At 37.0% G+C, this 21,932-nt stretch overlaps 1 long non-coding RNA gene across 1 annotated transcript; it reads right to left on the bottom strand.

Moving 5' to 3' along the window:
• Nucleotides 1–650: 650 nt before the first annotated feature.
• Nucleotides 651–18,546, bottom strand: LOC103226409 (uncharacterized). Its single transcript, XR_005242343.2, has 5 exons — nt 18,508–18,546; nt 16,875–16,989; nt 11,655–11,700; nt 6,706–6,937; nt 651–1,326 (listed from the first exon to the last, which is right to left on the bottom strand). It is a non-coding gene; the product is annotated as an uncharacterized lncRNA (long non-coding RNA).
• Nucleotides 18,547–21,932: the final 3,386 nt, after the last annotated feature.

Below are 21,932 nucleotides of genomic sequence, written 5' to 3' on the forward strand. Positions count from 1 at the left end.
AGGGTAAGTACATGGAATATATATTGGAGAGTGCATGTGCTAATGCAACTTGTCTATATGTTTAACAAGAATTCGGGTGATTCATAGATGCTCTATCCATATGAGCTTTGAAATGAGAAGTTTGTAGAGTTCGTAACTAATTTTCCCTATGATATCATAAATCCATTCTCCAAAGTTGACTTTGTCAGAGTCCAAGTAAGGTGTTGAAGATATTTAGCTAGATTCAATCAAGTGCTTTTTAGGAGAATAAAGGGAGTGATAATAGGATATGGAGCAAGAATCATTAATTATAGTATCTCATTTACTTTCAAGCATAATGAAGAAGTTGTATCTGTTAATGTTCTTGTTGGAATTTGAGGAGTTTTCTGTTACATTACACTCAACAGTGGTTCAGTAAACATGAGTTTAATTAAATTTCTTTCATTATGGGCCTGGGCGTGGGGGTCATACATAATAAGAACACACTATTTCTTAAATGCATGAAAGATTTTCTGACCATTTAAAAGAACCTTGTTTAAATTGTTTTTTTGTGGGTGTTGAATGAATTGAAAAGTAGACATAATTATATATGCTGTTAATTTAAATGCATAAAGGTGAAAAAACATACTTGAAAAAGTCTTTTTACCCTGTACTTATGTAGAAACATGTGATGACAAGACAATTTTATTCTAAAAGGAATGCATAGTAGGTCTCATGTAAAATAAAACAAGAAAGAAACCTTTAGGTGGCGGCCAAGAGCTATGATTATGAATTCCTTAGCCTGTTTTTATGAGAATTTATGATCTTGTTTGAAAGTGGTCATGTAAAACGGGCTATTTAAACCACAGCAATTCAGTTCAAAGCAAACACAAGGACAAAATTAGGCCTGGGAAGGAACTAGATTTGAATGTTAATATCATCAAATAATTAATCAAATTTTAATTTTGATTTGATTTGACAGTTGGTATCTTGATCATGATTAGTAGTGACAGACCCAGTTCTGGGAAGACAATGGTATTTGATATTGAGTTACAGGATTAATTATTCTTAGCACTTAAGTAATTGTTTTCATCTTCACATAAATCATCTTTAAACAAAATGGTAGCTTTTTAAGAACTCAAATTGTGTTATAAAGATATCAAAACTGTCCAGATGCTTATTGTGCAATTGAAAGCTCCATTCAAAGTTGACACAGGCCCCAGAAGAAAGGTCAATTATCTAACTCACTTTTGCAACATCTGGCAGAAACTATGACTTGTTGGAGTACCAGTGTGTTCTTCTTCTCCTTTTTTATTGCTCTCTGAAATGAGAGTTTATGATTATATCTGCCATGTGCCCCTTTCAGTTCTAGAAAAAAAGAAAAGGATAAAATGTTTTTTAAAAGGCATTATGATTTTGTGATGACATGCACTCGTTTCAACTCCTTGTTTGTTCTTTTCATCAGTATGCATTAATCTACTCAAAAAGTTTTAGGCATCACTATTAGATATTGTTTTAGAGTAATATTTATGTAAAAATTTTCTCATTAGCCATTAATTCTGTTAGCATTTAGATTCATGATACACTTTTTGATAAGGCTTTTGGGCAACACAGACTAAATTTGGTAGTTGCTTCTAATTAGGCCTTTTTTGAAGTGTTTCTAGTTCAATTCTTGTCACCTTAAGTAGTACACATTTAGCAATGGCTGTATACACACCCAGCATCATAGAGGATCGAAAACAAAGTAAATGACAAACTCGCTACACAAGGAGCTGACAAGCTCTCTACATGCAGCAAGAGAACAGAAACAAATTAAAATAATATATTAAAAACCACACATTGGTGTTGAGTAATAAAAAAGAAGAAAAGAGAAAGTGTGGGTAGCTAGTAATAAAGAAAACGTCCATAAAGAAGATGAATAAACTAGCGAAGTTTCCCAATACATTAATGGGAAAATAAAGATTTTAATTCCTAAGAAACTCTAGTTCCGTTATTTAATGTCAATATTCCAAAATCATACTTTCACAATATAGATGCCAGAGTAGCATGAAACAGCTCCTTTTCTAAATATTTTCCACCACATTAATCAATGAAGATGGTGACATCCTCTCTCAAAAAAACCTACTGAGTATGTTGCTGGATTACACAGCAAGTTACCCACAGAATTATCTAGAAATTATTTCTGTCCTCTAGTAATTTACAATACAAAATTGTCTAGGAAGAAAATTAGGCTGAAAACTTAGAAGGTTGTATCTATGAAATTACGTGATAGAAATGTAATATTTTCTATGTCGCCATGAATGGTTTTAAAACGATATTCCCAAGGCCAGGGATCAGGAGAGCCATCTCTAATCCTGAATCTTAGGGTATATATATATATAGTGATAAAATTGTGGTAAGGAGTCATTATTTCTGTGGAGACATTTTCCTTCTCTATGAAACCAAAGAGGAGAACCAGAAGATCTCTAAGTGTCCCCTCAACCCAAAAATGTTACATTTTATACTTTTACAGAGTAAAGCAAGACTTCATTCAACATTGTCAAAGCAGAATTTTTTTTTTCCATCTGGTGAGTAAACTCATGGTATAGTTGCAGTGGGAATTGCAGAATGAATCCCATGAATCCCAGCACATAGGTGAGAATGGCTCCCTAGCAATGCTTAACCTACATGATTGTGTGTGCTGGCTCTATAATCACAGCAATTAAAAAAAGAAGATACAGATAGTTTCTCTCAACTAACATTTTGCATAATAGTGGTTAGATTTTAAGTCAACTACACTGTCCCCCAGAAAACCTGGAGTCTTTAATCAAGGTCAAAACTGTTAAATGCAAAAACAATAAACTAAGAAAAACACAAAGAACTGATTTTCTTGTAGGTAAAATTTACCAAGTCTGTAAGTGTTATGAAACCAGTATATATTATGGTGTGTCAATATTTTTTTCATAAACTTACAAGACTGAAAATTTATTTAAAAAATTCTAAAATAGTAGATGAGTGTATCTTCTTAGCACTTAATAAATGTAATATGAATTAAAATTTAACTTCAAATATGCCAAAAGCATAAAGAATCTGCCACTATGCAAAAGGACTTAGTAAACATGTATATAGCCATGAAGAATTCAGATATCAGAATTTATATCTCTTTAGTTCAAAGCAATGCATTTAAATCTCAGTGGACCATTTACCTTCACGTGCAATCTACTATTGCACACTTTTGAAAATTAGATGAAAGTCAATAAAAGAAAGATGAACATCCAATTCCCAAAACTTAAAAAAAAAATCAGTTCAAAATGTATGCCTATTTGATGATAGGAGATTAGAGAAAACCTCCGTATTGTGAAAGCTTTCATTATTCTATTTTTCATATGTAATAAGCAGTATAAAATGATGGACACGCCTCCTGTCTCCAATACCACACAAAAGTAAGTAAGAGAAAAAACTTTTCTGTTCCATCTCCCTGCAATAATCACTTCAGAAACCACAACTAATCTTGGGATACACCATTATTCTGCTGCTTGCTAGTGGACCATACAATGTAAGAAAGTTATTTTTATCTTGAGTGGCAGCAATTCAGCAGGATAGACTTGCCGATTTGAGTCTCACTCTTCACTACTTGATTGGGGTGAATGATGTCTGATGTAGACAAGTATAGGAGATGGCAGATCTCATTGATATTACTCCCTGTGAACCTACAAATGGGACAGATATTTATTTATTTATTTATTTGTTTGTTTGTTTGTTTATTTTTAAAGGCAGTCTATTTAGAATGCTGTTTTCTAAGGTAACTTTTTCTTCACCTTTTACTATATTAAAGAAATATTTAAAATCGCTTTAATCATAATCGTTTGCACGAAGTCAGTGGGACTGGGATTTAAACAACTAGGGAAAAATAATACACAGAAGGACTGAGAAAAGAATGTCATCCAGGAACTACATATATATATATATATATATATATATATATATATATATATATATGTATTTGTTTTAAAGTTGGAGCAAAATGCCGAACATCTAACAGAGGGGCTGCAAAGAGAAGAAGAAAAGATGGTCAGAATGAATATAAACTAAAGGTAAAGAAGAAGAATGAAAGTCAGGACAATACAAAAATGGCTAAAGATTGACGTGGGAAGAGCGTAATGCACAAATGCACAAAAGTGAAGCTGGAGAAAAAAATAATGAAATGTAGAACAGGAACGGCGGCAGAGAATGGAAAAAAGGAGGTCAGAAAAGCACAAAGAAGGCTGAAGAACAGCAAACAAAGAAGTAGTATCAAATGGAAAGGGAGCAAGTGTCTAGATTATAAAGTGGGGGAAGAAACATCAACAGTCGGGAGGGAGGGCGGCAGCAGAGTGAAGAGGCAGAGCGGCGGGAGGAGCCCAGTCACTCTGCTTTGTCTTCCGCAAGTGGGGTTTATGCCACTTGACTGGAGCTTGCAAATGGATGTGAATGAGTTTACTGGCATTCAAAATCCTGCTGTAACGTTGTTAGGAATTTGGCATGGTAGTGTTAGCCTTAACAAAGGCTATCAACTTTCCTCACGTTAACCAAAGAAGCTGAATTTACATCCTTTTGCAGCTTTCAAGCTTTTTTCAAATGGCATAATCTGGCAATAGCTAGGCTTGAAAAATTCTGGGCAGTAAAAAAAGCAAAAGAATCTGTTTTCATTAAAGATAATCTTATACTCATTTGCTCACATTCTTATTGCTTTAGTTTATAGTTATTTTAATAAATCAAGTTTACTTAAATTTAGATGGTTTTATGAAAATTCCAAAAATTCTTGAAATATGGAAATACAGTTTGTAACTACAAGGACCAAACTGCTAAGATAAACTAGCAAATCACCATTAAAAAGGGCCCTTTGTCTAAATAGTTACTTTTTTTCTTTTCTTTTCTTTTCTTTTTTTTTTTTTTTTTGAGACAGAGTCTCGCTTTGTAGCCCAGGGTGGAGTACAGTGGCGCGATCTCAGCTCCCTGCAAGCTCCGCCTCCCGGGTTCACGCCATTCTCCTGCCTCAGTCTCCCAAGTAGCTGGGACTACAGGCGCCCACCACCATGCCCGGCTAATTTTCTGTATTTTTAGTAGAGACAGGGTTTCACCGTCTTAGCCAGGATGGTCTCAATCTCCTGACCTCGTGATCCACCTGCCTCAGCCTCTCAAAGAGCTGGGATTACAGGTGTGAGCCACCGCGCCTGGCAGTAGTTACTTTTAAAATTGCTTTTGAGAGAAAAAAAAAAAAAAGGTCTCCTTAAAGTTGCAAACAACGACACCGACACCAAGAATGATTTGTTATACAGCAGGTCAAAGTAAATCAGTAGTCTCTTAATTTTGAACTGGAACTAGAAACCTAGGTATATTTTCTGTTCTTCTGTTTTCTCCTCCTCCTTAATAGCCTCTGAGTGAACTATCTACTGAGTGAAGTTTTATATCTTCAAGTTCAACCCTGGTTAGGTGTTCACTTTTGTTTCTCCATGGGAACAAACGCGTTACCATGGGAACTGGGCAGCACAAAATATAAACAGTACTGAAAGCTTTTAGGAAGAACCATGCTTATAGCACAATGTTAACTATACAATGCAAGTGCTAGCTGGGCATTCCAATACCTGGCATATTATGGCATCTCAAAAAGAATAACTTGATCCTGTGCCTTGTCAAATGTTGGAAAAATAAATAAAAGGAAACTATACCGTTTTCTCATTAGAGAAAATGCAAAAGTTTGTTTTCATTAAAAAAGTTAAAACCCACAAAACATATTGTGGTGATTATTTGCATTGACTTAAAAGATACACTTAAGTTTCTTTATACGATGAGCGCTGTTTGCACACTGACATTATCTTACATACCATATCTGCTTTGACATATGCTGGGTCTTAAGTCAGGGAAAAAGAAGAAAGAAAGAACAAAGAAGTTAGGACCAAGGGTCTAAAAGTCGGGTGAGTCACCAGCATTCCAAATCATTATATCCCAGGGTAGTGGAACTGCGTTTCTGGGCCAGGAATGATTTATCAGGGGTTGGAATGTGGTGGGGAGGATATAACAATAGAAATTGCAGGCAATGTTATGGCTTTAGTGCTAGGCAAGAGAAGGAAAGGGCCCATTCAGTTGGAAGCAAAGATCCACGGAGTGTGAAGTTCAAGGCCAAATACTAGCCATGAGGCAGGGCCCCTGTTCAACAAGTGATGGTTTAGCTTAGGGTGTGGAGTGGAGGATGCCTACAAGGATAGACACCCAAAAGTGAAGTTTAGGTAACAGCACTGTTGGATAGCGGAGTGGCTGCAGCTTGCTGACGCCCACAGGCGATCTGCGTACTGGGCCCTGGAATACATGGTTTACTCCAGACTCGAGTTAATGATTGTGGCTAAAGCTTTTAATATATTGCCTGGTTTCATTAACATTATTAACATTGACTCTGCGCATAGGTGATAGTGGCAGCAACTGAAAACAGAAAGGAGACCTGATTTGCTGAAGATCAACCCACAATAAGACCTCCACATTTCATGTTTAACATTGTACACTTGTGGATAGAAAGAAGCGTTTGCAATTCATTGGCAAAGGAAGAATGCCCATGCAGGCCACACATTTGGTTCCACGTTCCGAATAGTATGCTATCTTGGCAATTATTGCATGTTACCTTTAGGTGAGAAAATGTCTGATGTGACATCAGTCTCTCTGATAAAAGCAATGAAATAAACTTCAATAAAAGAGTTAACATTTTTTAAAAAATGTTCTTAGGTGCCATCTCCTTACCTTGTATTTTTCAGAGTCCTTCAGTGGCTGTTTGGCAGAGGCTCAAAGCTATTGCAGGGAAACAATTTGAACTGAACGATGCGGTTCATGAAGTCTGAGATCAGCAGACTGGCGACTCTTCAGCTTTCAGAAATAATGTGGTCATGCTGTGTGTGTCTCGTTGCACTTCTGGGTTATGGTTCACTTAATTTTATGGAACAAAATAGGTTTCCATGTAAAATAGCATTTTCACCTATAAATTAGGAGCAAATAAAACAAAATTAATTTTGATGTAAAAATCTAGTCTCCACTGTAACCCACATGTAAATTCCCCATGTTATAATTAGAGAAATGCTCTTACCAATACAAGACAAAAGATATCAAAAAAAATAGCAATTGCCATTTTAAAAGGAAGTAGAAATTCAAAAGAGGAAGATGTGAGGTTTAACAAAACGTTGGAATTAAAAATGACACCGACAAACTAAGAAAGAAGGAAAGTAAGCTGATATTTTTATTTTATTTTTACACTATAGAATTTGATGCAATGTGTAATGTCCCTCTTATGATTCTGAAGTTGAAATAAAACTAAACCAGTGTGTTAGAGTCTCTCCTCATGACCCTGTTCACAGCAGTCAGGTAACTTAGTTCCCCCTTTCTAAGCATATTTAAACGTAAGTTACTTAAACATAAAGATTGCTCTTAAGAGTTATTTAAATGTAAAGGTTGCTCTTAAGAAAATACCACCTCAGTGGTAGATGGGTACTTATCTGACAAAATACATTGTGTTATTATTTCACTTTATTAACTTGTGGGTAAAGAGAATGTTTGCCATTTTTAATATGGGAGGCACAATATGGGGGCTGACCTCAGCACTCGGAGTACAGAACAGAGCACAGCATAGTGGGTGAGAGTGGTAGTTCAGTGAATAATGACTATATAGTACATTAGAAGTAGCTATGAAATGCTGCGAAAGATAAACAACGCTGAACCCTAAAGAAAATGGTAAGAATTAATGTATATTATTACAATAGGGAAAAGAGTGCAATGTGACCTAAGCTCAACTTTGACCTGTACAGAGGTGATTAGGTATTTTCATGGGAGAATGAAGGATCAGGGAGAAGGGTGTGTGGGGACTCCATAGAGTTTTTCAGGAAAATGAAAAATTATAAAAATCTGGAAAAGAGGTTAGTCCACATGAAACCCATCTAGTTTTGTTCACTGCTGTTTACTGAAGTTCGGCCCCTCCCCTCCCACAGAGACTGGAAACCAGGATCCCGGTCTTCAGGTGTTGGTTGGAACAACAGGAAGCTCTTTTGGCAGCCTTGAGTGTTATCAGGCTTGCACTTTAAGTGGGGGGTAGGCTCATCCTAAGTAAACAATGTTGAGCTGTTAGAAACTGTCTTAGTGTTTGTTCAACCTAGAAAGGTAAGCTTGAGGCCTAGTCAACAAGAGAACTCAGAGGAGCCTGACTAGCGCCTTTGCTCATACTAAGGAGAAAGGTGCCTGGGTGGGGTCTCTGAAAGCTTCACATCTAGAACCTCTTCAGAGGCCTAATATGTTTCTCAGTAGACACGATGGAGAATTCCTAGGGCCAAATGATATGTCCTTTAGCAGGAATACAGTTGTAAATATGACTTGCGGAGTGACAGGAAATCAGATCAAAAGGGAATTGGGAGTAAGATCATAGCAGGCTACTGAGTTTGAAATGTATACCATAGTCCAGTGCTTCCCAAAGTGTGGGACTCATTTACAGAAAACATTTTGGTTGTATGAGGATGAAGCATGAAATCATATTGTCACATGATTTTAAAATTTTTTCAATTATCTGTTACCCCTTCTCATTAACTTCAGGAGAAAGGCTTAGATTGATGCTAATCTGTGTCCTAAATAGTATTTTTTTTTTCTTTTTTTGAGATGGAGTTTCACTCTTGTCACCCAGGCTGGAGTGTAGTGGTGTAATCTCAGCTCACTGCAACCTCCGCACCCCCAGGTTCAGGCGATTCTCTTACCTCAGACTCCCAAGCAGCTGGGATTACAGGCACCCGCCACCACGCCTGGCTAAGTTTTTGTATTTTTAGTAGAGATGGAGTTTTGCCATGTTGGGCAGGCTGGTCTCGAGCCCCTGACCTCAGGTGATCCATTCACCTCGGCTTCCCAAAGTGCTGGGATTACAGGTGTGAGCCACTGCGCCTGGCCTTAAAAGGTATTTTCTAATCAGTCTTTCTAACAAAGACAGAGTGAATTTCTGCCAACTTTTAATGATGTCGTTTCATTTTCATTAATTAAAAAATAGATTTCTTTTATAGAACTGATAGTCATTTTCCCTTTTAGTAAGTAATATGAAGTTTTCTTTCCAAATACATTTACTTAAGTGAAACACACTGAGTCTGTTTAAAGACAAAGATTACATGTGGTGGCAGGAGGAAGAGTTGGGATGAGTGCCTTCTTTCTGGGTTGCTCAAAGAGGGGAGTGGTGGTGTCACTAACTAAGGCAGGAATTACAGAAAAAAGGCCAGAACAAAGGAAAAGAAAATAAAAACCAAGAATAAGAAATGCCTTGCCTATTAAATAAACAAAGTTTATTTAAACCAAAGTCCTATAACTTCAAGGCATACCCAACACGCCCTCACATTCTCTCTGATGCAGCCAATAAAAGCACGCCATAAAACAACCTTATCATTTCTACAACCTGCCTTCTCACAGCCTGCCATCACCCTGAAAATGCTAGGTGACTTTTTGTTCCACCAGGCATTAACCCTAGGTTACATCCTTGGTTCTTATGCAATTTCATCTTGACCTTAAACTTAGAGCTTCCTTTGGTCTTTATTTTACTGCTTTCACTTCGTGGAACAACTGAAATGCTGTATTCAGCCAAGCTTTTGGATCCTTGGGTCAAAGATCCTGGCACCCATGCTCCTCCAGTAACAGGCAGGCTTGTGTATGTACTTTCTCTCTCTCTCTCTCTCTCTCTCTCTCTCTCTCTTTCTCTCTCTTTCCCCCTATTCCCCCTCTCTCTCTGAGAGGATAATCCTCCCTTTGCATGGGGGATTATTAGTGTGTCCTTGAAATATATTGCTTTTTATGTATCGTGCATTAAGATATCAGATGTCAGGAATGCAAAGGCTTTTTTCCTTCTTTGGATATCAGCCAGTCATTCTTTTTGGAGTAATTTAAAGCAAATCCCTCTGTTGGAGCAAGACCTTCAACTTTTTTTTTTTCTTTTTGAAGCAGATCTCTGTGCCTTTTGAACTTCTTTCTGAGGTTCATATCTGAAGCTATTCTCTCTGTCTTCTGAGATGTTGTATCCTATAATATAAAAATGCGTGCTGTGGGCTGGGTATAGTGGCTCATGCCTGTAATTCTAATACTTTGGGAGGTCAAGGCAGGTGGATCACCTGAGGTCAGGAGTTTCAGACCAGCCTGACCAACATGGTGAAACCCCATTTCTACTAAAAGTACAAAAAACTAGCCAGGTGTGGTGGCAGGTGCCTGTAATCCCAGCTACTTGGGAGGGTGAGGCAGGAGAATCTCTTGAACCCGGGGGTCAGAGGTTTCAGTGAGCCCAGATCGTGCCACTTCACTCCAGCCTGGGTGAAAGAGCAAAACACCGTCATATATATATATGACGAAAGAGGGCTTAGGAACAGAAAGAGAGAGAGAAAGAGAGAGAGAGAGAGAGAGAGAGAGAGAGAATTGGACATTAGCTCCTCAAAAATGGCTTTTTCCTTCTGAATGTTCATGGTGAGGTCAGTCTGACTTTTAATAATTTCAATTGACCCCTTCAAATTGAGTCTTAAATTGTCTAAATTTTTAAGTACAAAATTAGTACAGTTGTATTTTTATTAATCATACCTTATCTGTAATCAAAGAAAGTACATCATTATTTCTTTTCAACAATTTAAAAAATTTTGTGGAATTTGGCGGTATGGTGTTGTAATAGATGCATATCTTTAAATAAGTAAAGTTTAAAACTTTGATATAAAACTTATATGTGTAATTAAACCCAAGAATAGATGTTCCTTTCTGTTAATAGTCTATTTTTCCATTATGGGTTTACTTTTATTGAAATTTTGACAGAGATACTTGAGAATTAAAGATCTGAAAACGAATTACATTTATAAAAATACACCAGTTCATACTTCCTATATTACATATAAAAAGATATTTTTGTCATGGGATATTTTATGTTAACTTTAAGACTTCCATTTTTGAAAAATGATGAGTCATTTCCTCTGTCTGGGAGGTGACTGTGAGTGGTAAAAGTCTGGCTACATATGTTAAGGTCACAGAACTTGGTTAGAGCACAGAATCCATGTTCAGTTTTGAATTTCGTCTTGACTTTGAAATAAAGCAATGGTATTAGATAAAGAAATGAAGGAATGATTTGACTAAGGTAGACCTTTGACTGTATGCCCAGTTACTATCTCCTATAGAAATAGGTGATATCCTAAGCCTTGGACTTTGAAATTTTCATTCTTAGGTCTATAGTGAACCTAAATGCTTACTAAGACACACTTCTTGCTTAACTTTTGATTAACTTGCACATGAAAGGACACGAATTTATATTGAAGAGTGATGTCATAGCTGTAACAAAAGGATTAAAAAAAAAAAAAAAAAACTTAGGCATTTATGCCAGTCTTTTCTTTTTGAAACGTAGTCTCACTTGTCTCCCAGGCTGGAGTGCAGTGGTGCGATCTTGGCTCACTGTAACCTCCACCTCCTGGGTTCAAACGATTCTCCTACCTCAGCCTCCTGAGCAGCTGGGACTACAGGTGTATGCCACCACACCTGGCTATTTTTTTATTTTTAGTAGAGAGGGGGTTTCACCATGTTGGCCAGGCTAATCTCGAACTCCTGATATGCCAGCCTCGGCCTCCCAAAGTGCTGGGATTACAGGCATGAGCCACCACGCCCAGCCTATGCTAGTCTTTAGCTCAGAATTTTAGCAGAATAAAAGTGGACTCTACTACCTTACTTAATAGCTGTTACTCAGTCTCTTTCAGCCTTAGGATTCACCTGTGTAAAAGAGAGATGATAAAACTTTATTTATTTGTTGTGAAAACTAAATTAAAAAGCATATTAAATGTGGTAGTATTTGTAAAATGCCTAGGAGGTCATCTAGCATGTAGTTATTGTTTGTTCCTAAGCCCTCAACTGTTCCTTCATTTTTTCTTCCTTGGAAGACAAAGAGCATATTCTTCGCCTCAATGTAATCCATTTCCTGAAGAAAGATGATGCATTTGCTCTATGAAGATGAGTGATAGGTAATAACGGATGGTGATGGATAATGGCAAATACCAGAGAGATTATGATCTGGGCAAAATATCGTAGCTTAGTAAGCAAGGTTGCTTTCTGCATTCACATTTATTACACACATAATAAGATACAGCAGTTTTATTTGCATAGTAGATGGAGAACAGAATTTATTTAGAAAGCTTTTGATAAACCTCTTAGGTGAGGTAAGTGCTTGCAGGTATAGTATTGGCCTCACCAGGGGTTCAGTAATTATTGTGTGTGTATGTGTGTGTGTGTGTGTGTGTGTGTGCCATTCAGATGAGATTGTTCGTACACATGGGAGCAGAGGAGGACAGAGTTAAGAGATGAGAGGGCTGAGAATGAGTACAAAGAAGAGGCCACAGGACTCGGAAGAAAGCTATTGATATGGTTTGGATGTTTTCTCCTCTCCAAGTCTCATGTTAAAGGTAATCTCCAATGTCGGAGGTGGGGCTTGGGGTGTGTGGGTCATAGGGGTGGATCTCTCATAATTAGCTTGGTGCCCTCCTCAAAATAATGAGTGAGTTCTCACTGAGTTCCCATGAGATTCGGTTATTTAAAAGAGCCTGGCACCTCCTCCCTTTCTCTCTTGCTCCCTCTCCTCCCACATGGCACACTGGCTCCCCTTTGCCTTCTGCCATGACTGGAAGTTTCCTGGGCCTCTCACCAGAATCAGATCCTGGTACTACACTTCATGTATACCCTGCGGAACTGTGAGCCAAATACACATCTTTTCTTTATAACACCCTACCTCAGGTATTCCTTTATAGCAATGCAAATGGACTAACACAGCTGTTCCATGGATAATCTTAATTTCCCATGATCACTGAAGTTACTAGACTGACAGAATGTTTGTTGTAAGTTTTTGTGGATACCAGTAAAGTTATAGTTTCATGTCTAGATGCATGCCAGGCTAACAGATGGCACAGATCTAAGAAAGGAAGCAATGGGGGACCCCACAAGTAAACCCTCAGACATTTACAGACCTCATAGAGAGGATCTGGAGCATCAAACTCAAACTGATGGTTTGAGTGACATTCATGTATATCTCTGAGGGTGAAGGTCTCTGGTGACATTTGCTTTACATATATGACCACATGGCATCATTATGTAGTTTATGTTCTTCCGTGTATGACAGTTATCGGTGTAACATCCTCACTAGAATAATTTTGAAATCGAAATGTTTAGTATTTAAATTTTTCATAGTAAATAACTTTCTCATACATTAAATAAATAAAGCAAAATCATTTAATAAAGTTCTAACTCTGAGCTATGTTATAGGTCAAATTGTATTTACCTATTGTGACAACAGTGGAGATTCCACCCTGGTCGCTTGTTACCCACATTTTAACAATATTTATTCTTTGGTGTAATCATAAAAAGTCAGTTCTATATACTGACATATCTTGACTCACAAAAGGTTTTTCAAGATTTGCATATATACCTGTAAAAACAAAGATATTCAAATGACTAACAAACCTGTTAAATGCCAAAAATAAATAAGGGGGTGGAATGAGAAAACACTGTGACAGCAGGTGACTTTTGGAAAAAACAATGAAACGGTTGACTTTTGATGTTGTGGCTGATGGTAATTGATTTGATATGTTGTTAAAGATATTTGACTATTTTTTAAATAAATGTGCATTTTATATAATATTTAAATCAATCAAAAGAACCCTAGAGGTGTTGAATTCTTACTCTGAACCTTAACTGTTCCATGTGGCAACAGCATAATTTTTAAGCTTAAGGAAAATGCAGAAAATGTTACCTTTTCATTCTCACTGCCACCAACCCAGTTCAGGCTGGGAACATTTGCATTTCTCTGAGCGCCTACAACTGTTCTCTCTGTTTGTGATATTTCTCTCCTCCAACATATTTTCTACAACTCTGTGAATGATGTTTGTAAAATTGTGCACTCCATTGCTATCAGGTTTAAGACAAAACTCCTCACGAGGTTTACAAGGCCCCTTGTTCATCAATCTCCTTCGTTTACCCTGACAGACATATTTGCAGTGCATCACACTTGTGCTATGGATGCTTCTCACCTTTGGACTTTTATGTTAGCTGTTTGAACCTTTCTTCTCCAACTTGCCATCCCTTCCCTCCCTTTTTTTTAGTCCCAGTTTATAAATCTCTTCCTTCAAGAAACTGCTCTTAGTCCTCAAGAGAGTTAATAATGGTTTACCTTTATTTAGCAGTATAGAGGGACTAGAGAAGTCTTAATTGAAGAGGGAACATGTAAGTCTTGAAAGACGGAAAGGACAGGCTGCTGAAGCACAGAAGAGGGGGTTCAGGCAGGAGAAATGACCATAAAGAGGAAGCGTGAAGGGAAAGGGGAGTCAAAAGAACAGATAACAGTTGGTAGAGTGTATGACATTAGAAAGGGGTTGAGGGTGAGAATTGTTGAGAATAATGAATGTCAGACTGTGATGAATGCAGAGGTTTTAGTGCCTAGTCAGGAAGTTACAACTTATATGGGTTGTAGAGCATCATTAACAAAAATGTGAAATTTCCATCATATGGGGCAACATGGTCAGCCTTGTTTTAGAAAGAGGGGTGGATGTGTGTGTGTATATGTATAAATATATATATGTATGTGTGTTTGTGTATGTTACCTGTGTGTTTGTGTATATATACATACGTGTGTATATATGTATATGTGTATATGTACATATGTGTGTATGTGTGTATATGTATATGTGTACACATATATACACACATATGTATATACACATATATACATGTGTATATATAAACTATATATGTGTGTGTATATATATAAAAGAAGCTAAGAACAGTGGCTGAGAGACAAGGTTTTGAGTTGGGCCATGAGCTGGAACATTTGGAGAGAATGGGAGAGAGAGAAAAAAAATAAGTCACAGTCTTAAAAGTGAGATAACAAAATAACAATATGTAGCAGTATAGAAAATACTCATATGAAAAGTACTGGTGACAAGTGCTTATAGGATTTTAAGCAAATATATATATTTTCAATGATAGTATATTTGTTCAGGTTCTGGCTGGAAACAACATTCATCCGAAATTGTTCAAATGAAGAGACATTGATGCAGTGGTTCTCAGTCTTGGCTGTACATTGGAAATGCTTGGGGAGCTTTGAAAAATATGCATCCCTGTGTTCTACCCTCAGAGGTTCTGCATTAGTTGGTCTGGTTTGTGACCTGGCTGTTGGGATGTCTTAAAAGCTTCCCAGCTGATTCTAATATGCAGCTTGAGTAGAGAACCCAGGTTCAACCTCTGTGGTGAGAATGAAAGGACTGCTTTCAGAAGCATGGGCAGTGCTAGGAATTAAAGGATGGTAAGGCACAAGAGACTAGCTACAGGGGGAAATAGTACTATCCTTATGATCAAAGAATGAGAGACACTAACCTGACCTAGTGAAAGCTGGACCAGTGGAGAAGGGGCTATTCTACCTGAGCTATAGTATGAGAGTGGGGTATGCTTCTATTTCCTGCTTTCAGAGCTGAAGCAGGATGTATGAGGGTTCTCCAGAGAAATAGACCTAATCGAATATGTGTGTGCATGTGCATGTGTGTGTGTGTGTGTATGTGTGAATTTTTTAAGAAATTTGCTCATGCGATGGTGGAGGCTGGCAAGTTCAAAATCTGCAGAGTGGCCCGCAGGCTGGAGACCTAGGAAGAGCTGATGCTGTAGTTCATGTCTGAAATGTGAAGGCAATTTGTTGCCAGTACTCCCTCCTGCTCTGGGGCAAGTTAGTCTTTTATTCTACTCAGGCTTTAAATTGATTGCATGAAACTCACTCATATTATGGAGAACAATCTCTTTTACTCAAAGTTCAGCAATGTAAATGTTAAATCTCATCTGAAAACGTTGTCATAGGAACATCCAGAATAATCTTTGACCACATATCTGGGCAGTGCGGCCCAGCAAAGTTGACATATAAAATTAATTGTCACATAAGGAGGGAGAGGAGAAGAAACAGTCCATCTCCCTTTTCTTCTTTCTCCCCTTCCTTTGGCCAGCTGCCCAGGACAGAACTGAATGAAGAATGAGTACAGGATCTGAGGGGCAAATTGAAGATGTCCTGCACATACTTCTAGCTCATTCATCATAGGCTTGATTATTATTTTGAAAATATCTTTTCTATTGTTAAAATTCTCATTTGGTTAGGTTGAGCAATATTATGACAGACTCTTGAATTTATTTTTTAAAATTATGCTTATGACCTAGTGGTTTCTAAAATGATTTTCTAATGATCTTTGCTGAGATGGTTTCTCTTTAGACTAGAATAACATAACAATGTTTGTGTCATCAATGCAAATGCAGATTTTACTAACCAATAAGAACACTGCTAAAATTTATTTTCAGCTTAAAAGATAATTCTGTTCTATTTAATTTTGTGTGAGATGGTCACCAGGAAGCCATGGTGACCATGAAGACTTCCTGCTGTTTCTTAACTTCTAGCCCATGCCAGTTGGCTCCAGGCTTCAGGGGAGTGAACAGTTGTTACAGTTAGCAACAGGCAGTATAGTAAGTATGACTAAATGTGGAGATTCTATTTTGACCACTTATCACTCAGTGGGACCTGTGGGAATCCTATAGATGCTCATAAGAAACCCATGGTTGATTAGTGGGATTGTGAGGAATGCTTGCTTCCATCTCTTTCCCCACAGGAGTTAGCTGAAATTCCCCAGTAGCCTCATAACACAAAGGTAGCCCCTTTCAATTCTAAGAGAGAAGAAATAGGGATTTTCCAGGGGAAAGAAGAATCCCCTGTCTCTTCTACACCATTGTTCAAAATCATAAACAGAGGGACAAAATTACTCAGGTTAGGACATGTATTTTGTACTTTACACTAGAACACATACTCTGCCATTTCAGAAACTACATCCAGGTGGTCTATTTTTATCACTTTTGTTCACTAATTTCATTCTTACCAAACAGATTATGGTGCTTTAAAAATGTTCTTCAGAAAGATTTCTTTTCATAGGTGTCTCTGGTAATATTTGTTTCTTGCTTTTCACGTCTTGCCTCTTCTCCCAACTTCAAAATCTAAGTTGGTAGAGCAAATACTTTGGTTAGCACAGACAATATTGCCAGACAAGGAAAATCATTTCTGACAATGGAAGTTTATGAAATCCATAGGGGAAGTATACTTCTATTATGTTTGAGATGGAGAGTCATCAAATAGCATAATCTATAGGAAAGAATATAGAAAATGAAAATTGTTAGCAATCTTCAATATCAAGTCATCAATGTATATATTAGGGCATATTTTGGTACCACTGGAAAAAAAGACTTAAAGTTGTATAAATGTATGGAGCAAACAGTAGGACAATGGTCTTACATAATATTTTATCTCCACTTTAAAAAAGTATTTTATGAAAATCTTGTTCTCATTCTAGAGTCTTTGTATTTATTACAGGTATAAGAAGCTATTAAAGACCCTTACAAAGGCTTATTTGAGCATGAGAGGATTCGGGAAAGATGGCAGAATAGAAAGCACCAGGCATCCATCTCCCCAGCCAGGCATCTACAGTGGCAGTATCTGTTCGATGTAACTATTTTGGAAATCTGGAGTCTACTGAAGGTTTGCAACTTCCAGGGGAAGACATGGATGGTAAATTACGGTTAACTTCAGTCAATGTCAGCTTTTAGCTTGACAGCAGCCACCCACCCCATACCCCCAGATTTGTGGCAGGCAACTGTGCATGTGTTCTTGGAACAGCTTACACAGAACTTGCAGGAACCAAGGTGGGCAATAAAGATCCTATCCTCCAGTACTGGAGGTCTGTGTTCTAATCACTGATAGCTAAAATACAAACACCGGGGATGGGCATCTGTTACTGTTGCACTTCCCTGAATTGTTGGAAGCCCTTTTCCCTTCAGATGAAGTGACCTCCAGGAGATTTAAAGGGTCAGTATCCCGTTCCCCATTCATTTTTCTCTTTTTTCCCTTTTGAGAACCAGAAATTAAAAAAATAAAAACTAGGATATTCAAAAGCAATTGCATATATGTGGAAACTTAGAGAGTCACCATAATCCCAGGGACAGGTGGAGGCTCAGAAAAGACCTTGTTTACACATGAGGCTTATCCTCAGCACAGTAATAGCCTACAACAATCAAATCAAATCAAAACAAGACAAAAATCCCTAAGAAACTCTGAGGAAGGGAAATAATCTGATTTCCAGAATTACCACACTACTAGATTTAAATGTCCAGTTTAAAAAAATCATAAGACAAACTAAGAAACAGGAAAGTATGTTTCATTCAGAGGAAAACAACTGATGGTAGATCTACCATACAAAACCTTTTTAAAAACAGTTGTCTTAAAGATGCTCAGATAACTAAAGAAAAACCTGGAAAAGCCAGGAAAGTTGATGTATGAACAAAGTGGAAATATAAAGAGAAAGAAAATCTAAAAAGAAACTAAAGAGAAAGTCTGAAGCTAAAAAGTACAATACAATAGTCCCCTAGTTATCTGCAGCTTTCTTTTCCACAGTTTCAATTACTTCGATCAACCATGGTTCAAAAATATTAAATGAAAAATTCCAAAAATAAAAAACTTACAAGTTTTAAATTGCATGCTGTTCTGAGTATGTTGGTGAACTCCATTCTGCCCAGGATATAAATCATTCCTTTTTCTAGTGTATCCACAGTATACTCTACCTGTGGTGAGTCACTTAGTAGCCATCTCTGTTATCAGATTGACCATTGTTGTATCACAATGCTTGTGTTTAAGTAGCCCTTATCTTACTTAATAATGGACCCAAAGTGCAAGAGTAGTGAAACTGGCAATTCAGATATACCAGAAACTGTAAAGTGCTTTAAGTGAAAAGGTGAAAGAAAGTTCTTGGCTTAATTAAGAAAGAAAAAGAATTGTATGCTGAGGTTGCTAAGATCTGTTATAAGAATGGATCTTCTAATGGTGAGGAAGGAAAAAAAAACTAAGTTTGCTGTTGCAAAAACAAAAAACAAAAAAAAAAACTAAGTTTGCTGGGTTTGCTGTTGCACCTCAAACTGCAAAAGTTGTGGTCACAATGCATTACAAGCGTTTCGTTATGATGAAAAATGCATGAAATTTGTGGATGAAAGATGTGAACCGAAATGTGTTCTGATGATGACAATGGGGTTTGGTACTATCTTCAGTTCCAGGCATCCACTGCCTGAAACATCTCCAGTGGAAAATGTAGGACCACTGCAACTCAGATGAAAAGTTTTCTAGAGAGATTCCAAGGAAGATTTGAGAAGTCAAAAGAAGTAATTGGTAAATATGAAGATGCGACCATTGAAATGATTGAATCTGAAGAACAGAAATTTTAAAAGTAAACAAAGTACTAAGGAACTTGCGGTATACTATCAACTGGACCAGCATACACATCTTGGATATTCCAGAAAGAAAAGAGAGAGATAAAAAGTCACAGAATATCTGAAAATTTCCTGAATTTGATGAAGGACATAAGCACAAACATCTAAGAAGCTCCACTTGTATAAGGTACTTATCATAGTCAAAATCATAGAATAGAAAGTAAAAAGGTGGCTGCCAGGGGCTACAGGAAGGGAGAATGGGGAGTTACTGTTTAACAGGTACAGAGTTTCAGTTTTACAAGATGAAAATAATCTTGGAGATGAATAGTGGTGATGGTTGCATGACAATATCAATGTACAATTGACTCTTGAACAATATGGAGATTAGGAGTGCTGACCCAAAATATACCCCCCAACACAGACAAAATTCCACGTGTAACTTTTCACTCTGCTAAACTTAACTACTAATATCCTACTTTCGACCAGAAATCTAAACAATAACATAAGCAGTTGATTAACACATATGTTGTATAGTATATGTATTATATACTATACTTTTACAATAAAGTAAGCTAAAGAAAAGAAAGCATTTTTAAGAAAATTATAAGGAAGAGGAAATATATTTACTATTCATTAAGTGGAAGTGGATCATCATAAAGGACTTCATCATCAATGTCTTCATGTTGTGTAGGCTGAGGAAGAGGAGGGTGAGGAGGGGTTGGTCTTTCTGTCTCAGGAGTGGCAGAGGTGGAAGAGAATACACGTATAAGTGGACTCACATATTTCAAACCCATGTTCTTCAATGGTTACCCGTGCTAGCAAACTGAATTCAAGAGCCCCTTAAAGGGATCATTCACCATGATTAAGTGGGATTTATCCCTAGAATACAAGGATGGTTCAACATACCCAAATCAATAAATTCAATGCACCATATTAACAAAACGAAAGACCTGAAGACATTCATACTAGATGACTATGAAATGAAGACATAGGTATTTGCTGAAGATGAGAGTGATAGTAATGATCTAGAGGACAATGCAGAGATTTAGGACAGTCCCTGAGGGCGTATGAAAGGGAGTTTACCAGGAACAAACCAAATGAAAATGAAAGAATTGAACGAAATGACAAAAAACCATTATGTATCTAAGTTAGAGTTTGCTATCAGGAGCCAATTAGGAAATGCAAGCACTTTGGCTACACCAACAAAACCTGGAAGTTAGAAAATGTAGTAAATATAACAACAATTTTATTTAATTTACATTAATGTTTCTACCTGTAATTCTGATGCACATATGAAAAAGTCAGTAGCATATTAACTCACCATGAAAAGAATATGTCATAAATGGAAAAAATGATCTTGATAATATATTGAAAACTTTCTATATTCCTGAAAAAAGTGAAATTATCAAACAATTTAGGAGCATGTGCTATAATTGGACTGAATTTGAATCCAGGCCTCACAACATGCTAGGCAAACTACTATGCCTCTCTTCCTTTCTCTTTTGTGTGTAAGATTAGAGAGAAAATAGTACCATTCTCAAAGGAGTTTTGTGAGGACTAGGCAATAATGCAAAGTGGTTATTTTTTAGAACAATATTTGACATATTAAATACTGAACAAACATTTAAGCTATTTTTTATTTCTGATACCAGTTGTAAAAAAACAGTGAAGACAGAAATGTTTCTTTTCTCATGGGAGGGTCATACACATATTTCTCTTGTTCCTGCTGTGCTAACTTCTGTTAGCTTATGTAAATGCTCCTTTGACCATGCAACACTGAGTGTGGCCAACAATAAAAAGGGGTGTTTCCCTTTGGGCTAAGTGCAGGGGCTAGTTCTAGTAAGGAAAAAAGAAGAAGGAAAGACTTTTTTATTAGTCCACATTCTTCAAGATAAATCACAGTACTTGCCTGAATTTCCAAGAGAAAGGGAGATTATGATTAACATATAGTTTTATTCTACTAGAAATCAGTACTTCAATGAGTAAAGCTATGGCTTTCTAAAAAAGTAGAAGAACTGAGAGTAAAAGTCATTTTTCTAACTTCCCAAATAGTGAATGAAGGTAGAAGCAAGGAAATAATGAATCAAAAGACACAACAGTGAGGTTTTGTACACTGGGAAGAAGTACACACAGCATGGCATGATTGAAGCCACATTTGGAAAATTCTTCAAAAATTATTTTTTCTTTGATCTGATATTTGAGAAGTTAGATTTGACTATGCTTTTTCTATGCCTTAGAAGGTTCCTTAGAAGTTTTCCTACATTGTGAGCATTGTCATTTATTTACTGATTTTTTTTTTTTTTTTTTTTTTTTTACAATGAGCTAGTGGCATACTCATGTTAATAGGGCTCTGTGGCTGGCATCTCTGAAGATATATCAAGAGAGAAGGTGTAATACAAGATACTCTACTTGAATTATTGCATAGCTCCCTCCCCATCATGGAATGGAGGAACCGATACAATGTAAGAAAGCAGTATGGTAGACCAGCAGGTTTATTAAATAATTAGAAGACTTGACTTAGATCCAACTCTGTAACTTCACTCAAAAGTCACCCAACCTCTCAAGGCTTCAGTTTTCTCACAGTTAAAAGGTCATAGCAATACCTATTCCTGGAGTTGTGAGGGTCAGATGGAGTAATAATGTCTTGTGAAAGCACTTTGTATCTGAAAGGCTATAAAGTATTATGA

This window comes from Chlorocebus sabaeus, chromosome 21, assembly GCF_047675955.1.
Source record: "Chlorocebus sabaeus isolate Y175 chromosome 21, mChlSab1.0.hap1, whole genome shotgun sequence".
Taxonomy (NCBI): Eukaryota; Metazoa; Chordata; class Mammalia; order Primates; family Cercopithecidae; genus Chlorocebus; species Chlorocebus sabaeus.